The sequence below is a fragment of the Thermobia domestica genome, chromosome 14, assembly GCF_964235325.1.
Source record: "Thermobia domestica chromosome 14, izTheDome1.hap1.1, whole genome shotgun sequence".
Lineage (NCBI taxonomy): Eukaryota > Metazoa > Arthropoda > Insecta > Zygentoma > Lepismatidae > Thermobia > Thermobia domestica.
The window spans coordinates 173,894,920-173,907,731 of NC_137467.1; the positions used below are offsets into that span (position 1 = coordinate 173,894,920).

The 12,812-nt window shown below is 34.9% G+C and overlaps 1 protein-coding gene across 2 annotated transcripts in view; it reads right to left on the minus strand.

Annotated features, from left to right (window-relative positions):
• The window catches only part of LOC145670483 (uncharacterized), a 99,328-nt gene extending 95,117 nt beyond the window's left edge, over positions 1–4,211 (minus strand). The window contains exon 1 of one of the 2 annotated variants that reach the window (XM_081739202.1): positions 3,342–3,558. The gene's annotated coding sequence lies outside the window, so the exon portion shown is untranslated. Of the gene's footprint in view, positions 1–3,341; positions 3,559–4,056 lie in introns of those variants that run through there. The other variant, XM_081739200.1, reaches the window with a different exon arrangement.
• Positions 4,212–12,812: the final 8,601 nt, after the last annotated feature.

The window sequence follows — 12,812 nt, forward strand, 5'->3', positions numbered from 1 at the left end:
TCGCATTTTTTTTTAAATGCATCTAAAATCCCTGCATTTAATTATTACTGTGGATACTAAAAAGTAACCCTGCCATATGTCCCGTAAAAAAACGGGACAGTCCCGTTTTTGGATCAGAGTGTCCCACATCACTGTAAATTTAGTCGGGACAGGCAAATATCTCGTATTTTAGTCCCGTTCCATTTCTGCTCTCAATATAAGTGTTTCAATGATGAATAGAGGCGTATTTAAGAGGGGCTTCCGGGCTTAACCTCCCCCAAAATTTTATTTACTATAGGCTTATTAAAGTAAATGAAATATCTTGCAGTATTGTCACATTTCCAGGACTAAAGTTAGCAAAGCTCCCCCAAAACAAAATCGTAAATACGCCACTGATGATAAATTTTGGTTGTGGTTTGTGCATAATCAGCTGAATATTTTTGATACAAGTATACGAGAAACTGAAAAAGAAAAGCGTTTATGTAGGCTATTGCTTTAGCCTTAACTATTTATGAACTCACAATGAAGATGAAAAATTGGAAAAATAATTTCTTGAGTCTAAGAGAGAAATAGGCCTATGTGTTGAAGGACGTGCATGAGTCTGACAAACCACCTAAGGATAGATTTTATTATTTTGTTCACACATTCTACACTGTATCATATCATTATCTAATTTCATGGGGAAAGCAATTTTCGGATCTTAGCACATTAACTTGATGTACTTTGAAATCAGAGGCTGAATGGTCAAATATTGAACAAAATATATCATTAATAGAAAATGTAGGTAATATGCAAATTGACTCTTCGACACTGATAAGTTTTCTATTATTAAAGGTGTTGTAGCAGAAGAGTTAAATAACTGGATTAGCTCAAATGTCAAAGCACACGATCGATAGGTGACTATGTTCAGTATCTTAAAGAAAAGATTTATAAATGTAACAGCCCTCCTTAAAGATGTCGAGTTTTGTCTCTGCATTCCAGGGTGAAAATGAATCACTATTGGTCAAGCGAGAAAACAAATATTTCAGAACCCACGATTCCATAAATGTTTTAATTCTGAAGCAAAACTTGCTCTTTTCACGTACTGAAATGTACGATCAATCGCTCAGCGATAAAAATCTAGCCCTATGTGAAAAAATACATTCCAGTGACAAACACCACACATGTCAGTTTAAGGATTCTTTGTGTGTCTTTAATACAAACAGTGTGCTAAATATCATTGTATACTCAATTGAGACTTGTATGCTACTTTCTTCTCGTTAGTAAATCAAATTGAGATAGGCCTATGGCACAACCGTATCAAGATTGCTATTGTTATATTTCTTGAGTATTGTCATGAATATTTGGTGCTACAAGATGTAATGTTCAGTGTTTAAGACAAGAAAATCATATTTCGTACAATAGGGCCTATATGAATAAAATTTCTTGTTCTAATTTTCTTTTTCGTGAAAACAATATTATTATTATTATTATTATTATTATTATTATTATTATTATTATTATTATTATTATTATTATTATTATTATTATTATTATTATTAAATTTTCTTTAGGCACTGTAGAATTCGCACTATTATGTCTATATAGGACATTGTAGATGGATGATTTTCTTTCGCTTGCTAGATTCTTAAATAACATATTATTTGGGTAGGATATTCAGATGACAAAATCACATGTTAATGCAAAACACTCCTAGTAATTTTCCAGAAGCATCAAGTTTCCTGAGAACAGATTGTCGTTACTTCTTGGTATCAATTCCAAATAATACAGTGAAAATGTTTCCAAAAAATGTAATGTGTTGGAAAGTTTGGAGGGGGCAGATCGAAGGGTCCTTATTCTTATGAAAAAAATGTTAGGTTTATAAAAAAGTAAACAGCCCAGTTGATAAATATAACAAGTTTCGCTCGATTGAGAAAAATGTTAAGTGCAAATTCACCGTACAACACTCAAATCAAAAATTTTGATCTAGAAAATACGAAACCAAAAGTATGATTAAAAATATAAACCCTCCATTCTGTACATATTACCATTGTTTAGTTCACTAAACTGACACATTATCTTGTTGTCTCAGTTAATTGCTCTTATGAAGTCATATTTGATGGACAGAAAACAATATGTGGTTTATAAATCCTGTAGATCATTTGAATATATTCAATTTTCTGGAGTCCCACAAGGATCTAATTTAGGGCCGTTACTTTTTATAATATTCATTAATGACCTTCCTAATTGTATTAAAACATCACATAAACTACTCTATGCAGACGATCTAAAATTATATAGGAGAATTACAACAGCACAGGACTGTGTCAGTTTGCAGGAGGATCTAGACAGAGTAAAAGAATGGTGCAAGAGCAACTTGTTAAACATAAATTCAGATAAATGCCAAAACCGTGTCCTTCACTAAGAAACGGAATGTTGTTAAATTGATGGTAAAGAGTTAAAAGGGGGAACAAACTATCAAAGATTTGGGTGTAATGTATGATAACAAACTATCGTTTGAGCATCATATAAATCAAATTGTAAATGACGCAAACAAAAATCTTGGATTCATTTTGAGAATGGGAAGGGAATTTAATAAATCGAATGTTTTACTGAAATTATATTTTTCATTTGTTAGATCAAAATTAGAATATGCGTCTATTATATGGAACCCCCACACGAAGAAAGACTCTATTAGAATAGAAAGAGTTCAAAATAAATTTCTGCGGTTTCTGGTGTACAAGAGAACAGGCATCTTCCCCACATATGAAAATAGTACTTCTCTTAATGAAAATTTTAACACAATGTCTCTCAATCACAGAAGAGTGTTAAATGACATGATATTCTTGTACAAAATATTAAATAACAAATTAAATAGTAAGGATTTGGTCTCTGCCTTTCATCTCAGGGTACCCAATGGAAACATACGTGTGGGCAATGGAAATTTCTTTTATTGTAAGAAATCTCGAACAAATGCAACAAAACAGTCACCAACGTGGAGGATGGGTGCAGTCTACAACAAACTGAGTAAATGTAAAAATGTTCTGGATATACATAGTATGGGTCAGAATAGATTTCGCAAATATATTATAGATATTCTATGTAACACTGGTATGAACACTGTAATTGGGTAGAATAACCTGTTGTGTTCTTCTTCTTAAATAAATAAATAAATAAATAAATAAATAATGCCCTCTCCAGAGGAATGTTTCCACTCAATACTGCAAATAATAATATTTTCGCAAATTTAACCGATTTAGTAAAACTTCGTATATCCATGAGTTACATTGTGTTTCATACACCATTTTATATACAAAAAATATCAACGAATCCAAATAAACTTAAATAGGAACATCTTTACAATCTCATAACGCAATACTTACTGCGAACAACAAAGCGTGGGTTATTATCAAGAAAACGATGTAAACTTATATCAAATTTCAAAAGTTTTTTGCCCCGCATCGTTTCGACACACTCTTCCATTATTCTATACGGTGCTGGCGAAACTGTACTTGACACCGAGTGCCAACTTTGCTATATGCTGATGATCTTTCATTCTACTATAAAGAATTTGCAGCTGTTTGCGTTACCAAAAAAGAAGAAGAAGAAACAACAAAAAGCAAATTCGAGTTAAGGAATGATCCCTGCACATTTTATTTTTTCACTCACTGCCAGTATGGGTCATAATTCATCAACACTAAAACAGTAACAGCTTTTGGTGAAAATACTTGATGAAATCTGAAACACACAACATAATCACTAAACGAAAACGTATACATAATTCGTATTTGTTTTAAAAATCTGTTAAGATGTTAAAGCATCGTAACTACGTTGAGATTTTCGCTGTGTTATCATTTTAAAAGCACAAAAATTAGTACAAAATAACTTGCGTTTTGCGGAGATCTTTCTTCGTAAATATAAAATCTACGCCGTGATGTATCTTTTGTAACCAGCACGTTAACCTACAAACAACCTTTTGGGCTTTCACACAATAAAAATCCACGAACACTTCTGACCACGATTGGTGTTAGGATAAGGCGACCACGATAGCAGTTCACCTGTAATATACTGAAGTAGGGGGTTGTGTTTTTTACTCACCTGAGAGGCAAGCAGGGGTCAGTCAGTCCTTATGCGGGGTTCTCACTCGTTTCAACAAACGCATGGCGATCGACGGCGCAAACTAGGCACCACCAGAGCAACTCAACTAAAAATAGCCCAACTGCGTTATTCACGTTGACTCCCACGTTTAGTTCAGTTTCAGTGCATGAAGAAAATTTCTTTTCTTTTTGCTTGAAATATATAGTTTTTTTTTAAAATATTTCTTTTTAATGCCGCGAACGAAAGTTAGAAGAAAGAACACGCATGGCGACTAAAAACTTGAGGTGCAATGGCCGTAACGAAAAGTGTTTTTGTGTGTGCTTAATGTGTGCTTTTAATGTTTCCTTGCAATAAACATCCACTTCTCGTACACTGAAGCAAATCTCAATGGGGTTTTCTTAACTCCAAGTAGCTCATAATGCATTCTATCGGTGTTTGAAATATGAGTTGTAGATTTGTTGGAAATTGAACACAGAATGAACAATTCATAGGTCTACGTTTATTCTGTTAACAACATATATGAGAAAGGATGAAAATAAACATTTAACACAATACAGTGATGTACATAAGAGGAAGATTAAACCCCCTTTAGCAGGTTATTATGGAAAAATAAACATCTATTGCATTAATCCTTTACTGCCTGAATTATTTTACACTTATTTTACACAAAATATCGATGATTATTTTTCGATCATCTTTTAGTTTCTTGACAAACCTGTTTGTATGTACTATAAACCCTAATAATTTCACAGAAAAGATAAAAATGAGTAGAGACATAATACCTTTTCTGTATTGGTACTTATAAGCTGGGATAAAAATTAGGGCAAACGCGGGATACGCCGTTCCTTCACTTCCAAAAATATTTATAGCGTTCCTCCACTTTCTAAAAAATACAATGGCAAAGATAAGTGCAGGAGATGGCTTGACGTCACCCGTCACCCTACCTTTTCAGATACACTTTTACCCCTGCTTACCAAGTACCGTCAGGATTCTTGGTAAGAAAAGAAAAAAAAATATTCATTCCGAAACACTTCCCTCTGTTCGATCAAATTAAGTTCTCTTATTTCCTTTCTGTGTATGATATTCATAAAAGCATCACACATAAAATTACCACAAGAACGTATTGCGAGAATGTGCACAATCAATATCTCAAGACAGTCTCGGACTGGGGGGTATAGGGACCCGGCAGGAACTTCAGTTGTAGGGCCCCATCTTCCCTTCCCATGTAACATGTAGGAGTCTCACAAAGTATACTAAGTTTCTGTTTCTTTATGGTTTTGCAATAATTTGTCAAATGACTAATAGAGGGCCCCAGCAGGACTTTATAAAAGTCAGTCTCATTTCGGCAGTCATGGGGCCCCAATACACATTTAGACAATATAATTCTGGGCCTCATTTTTTATATTGTTGAAACATATTCTTACTAGGCCACAAACAAAGGGCTCCAAACAAGACTATGCCATTCCAATAATGGGACCCCAAGATTACCTACTTTCAATGCTGGGGCACCGACTTCTGGGAACGGAACAAACTACAACGAGTAACTATGCTTCAACACAGCAGACATCTTACTTTCTTACTTTCCATGTTATTCAATATTCATTATATATCTTTAGAAAAGGCCCCCGTAGGGATCCCTGCCCTGGACAGTCCGAGCCTGTCTGAAGATGAACTGCAACAGCAAAGGAGCTGAGAAACCCAGCATGTGTACACGGTAGTCCCATTTACTGGTTGTTCTATGAGCTGTGAACTACGTATGCCCTTTATAGTCCTGTCACGAATGAGAGCGACAAGGTCAAGATATAAGCGTTAATCCAAGGCGGCACTTGTAAGTATCGCCAATATATAAAGGGTTAACATAATGGTCTATACATGTATACATGCAAAAATCACGCTTGTCCTAAAAGGAAGGAGAATTGAATGCTTAAATCCACTTTACTAAATTCTGCGTACACCATTAATACAATACTAATTAACAGCAAAATACTTTTGATTAACACTAAAATCCCTGACACGAAGGTAAGTCTCTACGATTACTATTACATGGCAGCACGTGTTCCCTATTTTTAACACACACACACACATATCTATCTATCTATCTATCTATCTATCTATCTATCTATATATATATATATATATATATATATATATATATATATATATATATATATATATATATATATATATATATATATACAGGGTGTTAATGAACTATACCAACAAACTGTAAATCCAAAACTGTACAAAATCGCGAAAAAGCTAAATTTCAATAGGCCCTATTTCGAATTCCAGAAACCGTGGATTGTGGCTCTTATCACCGTCAAGGAGGCCACATATACACAATCCAAAAGTGCATATTTCATCAATTGTCAATAGATGTAGAGGGTATTCCCTACAGGGTGTAATTCTCAGGTATGTTTTCAATAGAGTTTTCAGATATACCGTGATTTCAAGGAGGGTCCAAAGTAGGACTTGACAACAACGGACATCCAACGCTTCGGAGGGAAGGTGGAAGTGTTAGGAACAGGCAGCTCCATGTTTCTTTGTGTTCGGAATAACGTGCGATGATATTATTTCGTTACGATATATTTCACATTTTCTTCACTCATAAGCATGAAAGGAAACATTGAACCATTCGTTTTCACGAGTACAAGAGACCGTGCTGCTGACGATAACTTAACACTTCCAACATCGCGCCAAAGAATTCTGTGTTCACTGCTATCATGGCTTATCGTTTGCCTACTTTGGACTAGAGATGCAAGGGCTCGGAAAAAAACCGGCTTTTTTGGAAAAAACTCGGTTTTTTCTGCTTCGCTTTTTTGCTTGGGAAATTTTGGGCTTTTTTGAAAATTTTGCTTTAAACTGATAAAGAAGACTTTGTTTCGCTTCTCTACAACAACAACAACAAAAAAAAAACTCATTTAATTAATGTTTGATGCAGATAATAATATGAAACCTCGAAAATAAGCCCTTCGGGCTCGAAAATAAACCATGAATTTCAGAAAGATTTTTTAAAATTCTTAACATGTTTTCATTATGAATTCATTCCAAAGGATTAACCAATATATGTAATAATATTTTAACCTCTTATATACAATAAGTACTTTAAAAAATGATACACAAATAGCTAGCGAAATTGTATGTCGTATTTTTACTTAAAATATCACACACCCTCTTTTTGAAGCAAAATAAAGAAAAATATGGGGGAAATCTGCACATCAAGAGCTTCGTTTCGGGTGGTTCTGTACATTCTTGAAATGTTTCAGTTAAGATTTAACTTTCATATACATTGTATGAATATTTCGAACAAATTTTTCATTCATTGATCACATACGTAATAATCTGTTACTTCCTATCAGGTGCTTCGGATCTGCAAAATCGGTAAAGCTCCAAATTCTGTAATGCACTGACTGTTCCTTAAGCTTGTTCAGAATCGGGAAACTATCGAATTTTCTTTTCATGGATCATATACGTAATAGACGGTTCACCTGAGCGTATGGTTTCCTAGGCTGTGAAATATATAACCACCATCACGGTTTACCCAGTCCTAAAGGTTTCTGAATTTTTAACAAGAAAATTCAACATATCGTTACGAAACTTTTCTTTTTTTTAATACAGAAAAGAAAAACTATGGAATACATTTAAAAAGAGTGGAAGAATCAATCGCTATTCCAATTAACAAGAAAGACGACAAAATTAATTGTAATAATTATCGAGGCATTTCTCTTAACATTCTATTAATAAGACTGACCCCATACAGATTAAATTATTGGAGATTATCGGTGTGGATTTAGTCGAAATCGACCAGATATTTACTATTTGACAAATACTCGAAAAGAAATGAGAATATATTACCCAGTACATCAACTGTTTATTGATTTTAGAAAGGCTTACAACTCGGTTAAGAGGGAAATGTTGTACAACATTCTTACAGAATTTGGAATAACGAAAAAGCTAGATTTATTAAGTGTTTAAATGAATCCCAGAGTAAAGTCCGAGTAGAAAAATGCGAGCTTCCACGTCGAGATTGGCCTGAAACAAGGAGATGTGTTATCGCCGTTATTATTCAGCTTTGTTCTGGAGTACGCTATAAGAAAAATCAAAGATAGGAACCAGGGCCTAGAGTTGAATGGTATTCACCAGGTTATGGTGTACGCTGATGATGTAAATCTGATAGCACGATCGAAAGAAATGCAGAGGCCTTATTAAACGCTTGCAGGGACATGAGTAAATTCAGAGAAATCTAAATACAAGGAAGTTACGGCAAATAATGAATGCGTTAAAATATCAATAATTACTTTCGACTCAGTGGATACTTTCAAATATCTTGGATCAGTATTACCAGACCAAAATCATACTCACAAAGAAATTAAATGTCGACTGAAATCAGGAAATTCTTGTTATTATTCAGTTCAAAATATTTTGTCGTCGCGAATTCTGTCAAGGAATTTAAAGCTTAAATATATATAAAATGATAGTCATGCCTGTTATGCTTTATGGTTGTGAAACATGGTCGCTTACGCTGAGGGAAGAACGCAGACTGAAATTATTTGAGAATAAAATACTGAAACAAATATTTGGACTCAAGAGGAACGGGAATGGGGAATGGCGGAAACTTCATAAGGAGGAACTACATAATTTATACAGTTTACCAAACATTGTTAGAGTCATCAAGTCTAGGAGGCGCAGATGGGCAGGTCATGTAGCCAGAATGAAAGAAAGTAGGAACGCTTTCAAAGTTTTAAGTGGAAATTCAATCAGGAAACGTCCATTAGGAAAACCTAGGCGCAGATGGGAGGACAATATTAAGGTGGATCTAGCAGAAATAGGAATACAGAGTAGAAACTGGATTGAATTGGATAAGGACAGACAGAAGTCAATGGAGAGCTTTTGTGGCCATAGAGAAAGAGAGAGAGAGGGAATACATTTAAGTTAAGCACAATTGCACAACAAACATGAGTGAATGGTTAGCTTTTACGCTTCTATCGTGAAGTCCGAGATTCAATCCCGCATTCGACCATTTTGACAAAAGTTTTTCTTAATTCCATCTGTGAGTGTAGAGATAGTGCGTGTACTGTGAGTCCTCGCCGACTTCCTTTCTAATCGTTTTTAAATCTTTGTTATTACTAGTTACCAGCAGTGATGGGTTTGCGAAGAGGGTTAGCGTGGGGATGTCTTTCGGATTGAAGCCTCTACACCGAAATTACGGAATTTCTAAAACAAACTAAATATTAGTTTTGCTTTTACTCATAAACTTCAAGCTGTCCTCAAATAAAAAAAAAAAAAAAAAGAATTTTTAGAAAAACTAAGCATTAATAAGAAAAGCCCTTCCTTTTCTAATCCGCCACTGATTATCAGTATAAAATGGTCTTCAAGGTTGTATCTGGAAGAGTACAGCTAAATATACAAACGAAACGAAATACTTGTTATGCCTGTACTCATAAACTTAAGCTCCTTTTAAATAAAAGTTAGGAATTTTTAGAAAAAACACACATTATTCAGAAAAAACCCTCCCAAATACAAAACCCGATACTGATTTCTATCAAATGGTATTCAAGATTGTGTCCGGAAGATTGTTAAATCATTGCACAGCTATAGTATAACGGAAATGTGGAAGTACGCTCTGATAGATATATTGAAAAACGTACGCTTTGATGGATATATTGAAAAACATAAGTTTAATTATGTGCTAGAAGCTAGAGTACTAAGCTCTAAGAAGTGCAACACGGATGACTAAAAAGAAATGATCTAGAGAAGATAAAAATGTCGATAATTCAGAAGTTAAAATAAATAGCTTCTACAATTGTCTTCAAATACTACGTACTTTATGTTTACTTTAATTCATAAACCATGCTCCAGCCATCATGATGGTGAATTCCAGAGCGAAATATGGTATTTAGGTCATGGAATCTTATTTAACTTTAGAGTATACTATAAGAAAGCTATTTAAACAGAAAATCATGAAAATGAAAAAAGCCAAAATTTCCAAAATTCTCGTTTTTCCCCCCCAAAAGCCGGCTTTTTATGTGCAAAAAACCATCGATTCAAAAAAGCCGTCTTTTTTGCATCTCTACTTTGGACCAATCATGAAGTCAGAGCATATCTCAAAATTCGGTTGATAGCATATCTGGGAATTTCACCGTGCAGGAAATAATATGTACACACATTGAACATTAATGAAATACGCATTTTTGAATTGCGTATGCGTGACTTCCTTCACGCTGGTAAGAACCACCATCCACAGTCTCTCGAAATCGAAATAGGGCCTCTTGAAAGTGGGCTTTTTCGCAACTTTGGACAGCTCTAGCTCAAACTATGCACTTTTCGCCACAGGTCCATATGAACTTTTCCACTTATTTTGATGTGAGGAATCACCTCTTAAAGTTTGTCGGTATAGTTCATTAACACCCTGTATTTGAGCAAATGCAAGACCAAAATCCGGGTGGTCTTGGTCTTGATCTTGCTTGCAAGAGTCTTGCAAAGCTTGCTTTTAAGAAATCTTATGCTTTTCATAGGTAAATTTTACTCTGGATATAAGGGATAATCAATTCTACAATGCGCCAATAGTAACGGAAATGCAATGTAGGTTTCTAAATGTAATACACTGAGAAAAAAAATTGTAGGTGGCATACTTAAAAACGTAGGTTACATTCGTAATTCCTGTAGTTTCTGGACTTAACGTACAACCGTATATAACATCCTGCAGCAAACGTATAGCTGAAAAAGTATGTATTATACGTACTGTCTGCATAAGTGCAATGACGTCATTCGTGTGACGTCATCTGCAGTAACAAGTATATACGGAGGTGATATCTAGCTTTGTGACGTCAGGGTCTTATGTAGCATGTGGGTTAATAATGACGACATACACTGACTATCAGGACGGAGCATGATTTCAAGAAGTATGCAATATACGTTCTGTACGTATGTTTCTTGCGTTCAACCCCGAGACAGCATCTATATTGTACTTGTGCCCCATACGTACGACTAGATACAGTATACGTATTGTACGTATGTATTATACAAATTTTCCTTATGTCGCACACAGCTTGTCCAGATACAGCATACAGAATATCCGTATGCACCATACAGAGTGCATATATGTAGCTTACAGACTGTCTGCATGCAGCATATAGATTATACGTATGTCGCGTACAGGTTGGCCATATGTAATGTATAGATTGGATGTATATAGCTAATAGGTTGTCCATATGAAATATACAGATTTTACCTGTATCGAATACGTATTGCCTTCTTGTAATGTATGGATCGGACATATGCAGGATCTAGAGTGTACGTATAGTGCACCATTATTAAAGTGCTGCAACATACTGCAAAGTGCATGATACATTCTTACTGTAATGTTGTCAAATATTGTTTTACTCTGTATGAAAACAAAAATAGCTTAAAATATGGTTGATCTCCTTTGTGCCAATAATAATAAAATTAACAATACTACACTTTTCAAATCTTAGTTTGGAGCAGTGAAACTGTCCAAAGAAATGTATTTACCTGCAGGGTGTCCTATAAGTTTGGGCTTCCTGCTAATTCGTTGGAAAGCTACTGCAAAGTCAAGTGTTGAAAAGTGACAAACGTTAATTTTAAAATTATGGGCACAAAGCAGGGGCGGATCCAGGACGGACTTCTGGGGGGGGGGCGGTCGGCGGTAATACTGCTACTTTTAAGAGCTCCAAACTTGTTATGGATGGGTTTATTTATATATAAAATAAGAAAGTTTCCTCTTGTGGGGGGGGGGCGATAGCCCCGATCGCCCCCCTCTGGATCCGCCCCTGGCACAAAGGAGGTTAACCATATATTAAACTATTTTCGTTTCCATACAGAGTAAATCAATATTACTGTAAGAATTTATCATATGGTTTGCAGTTAGTTAGTTGCAGCACCTCAATAATAATGCAAAATGCACAGCCTTATACAATCCTATATTCAAACTCAAACAAGATTTACGTACAATCATTTATTAAGCTGTTATCATCCATTGCTTGTACGATATAAAGATTATTTTACCTCATTCTTTTCCTTAATAGTATCTTCTACTAAAGTGCAGTTGTTACCACAAGAGGCCTGAATAGAATTTTCCAGAAATAACTTCTCTGTACATTTTAATTAACAGGTATTTTTTTTTAAATGTCGCAATAATTAAAAGTGTGGTGTCAGCCGGAAACGCATTCGCTTACAATATTATTCCTACTCAGTACTCGCCATTAAAAATGAAACACCAAGAAGGAGACTGGGTAGATGCGCCAAAGTTCCCAGGCCGATACCTAATAGTAAGTGCAGAATACTCTTAAACGTTCGCTGTATTCGCTGTGTGACAACGTGGTGACAGCGGAGGCGTTGTGCAGCCATCGACTAAACATATTTATTCTTCCCTGCTATAGACATTCTGCAAATTTGGACTTTCCTGGATGCATCCTTCTTAGTGCAACATTTTAAGGAAAGAGCAATTTAACAGTCTCATACATTGCTTAAAGAAAGAGCAATGATTCTCAGAATTACTCGGAAGATATATATACACAATAATTTAAAACGGTTATTTCAAACTTTGCAATTCAAAGCACGAAAAGAACTATAGATAAAGGAACACTGATTTTAGCCAAATAGTAATTAGTAAACTCAATCACACTCAGTACCATTAGTTGCTTGGTGTTATCCGTAAGTCAGAGATCACGGTATCTCATTTCGTGTAGATTTTTGCATTTGTTTAACGCTAAAAATGTATTTTATCGCTAATTGAA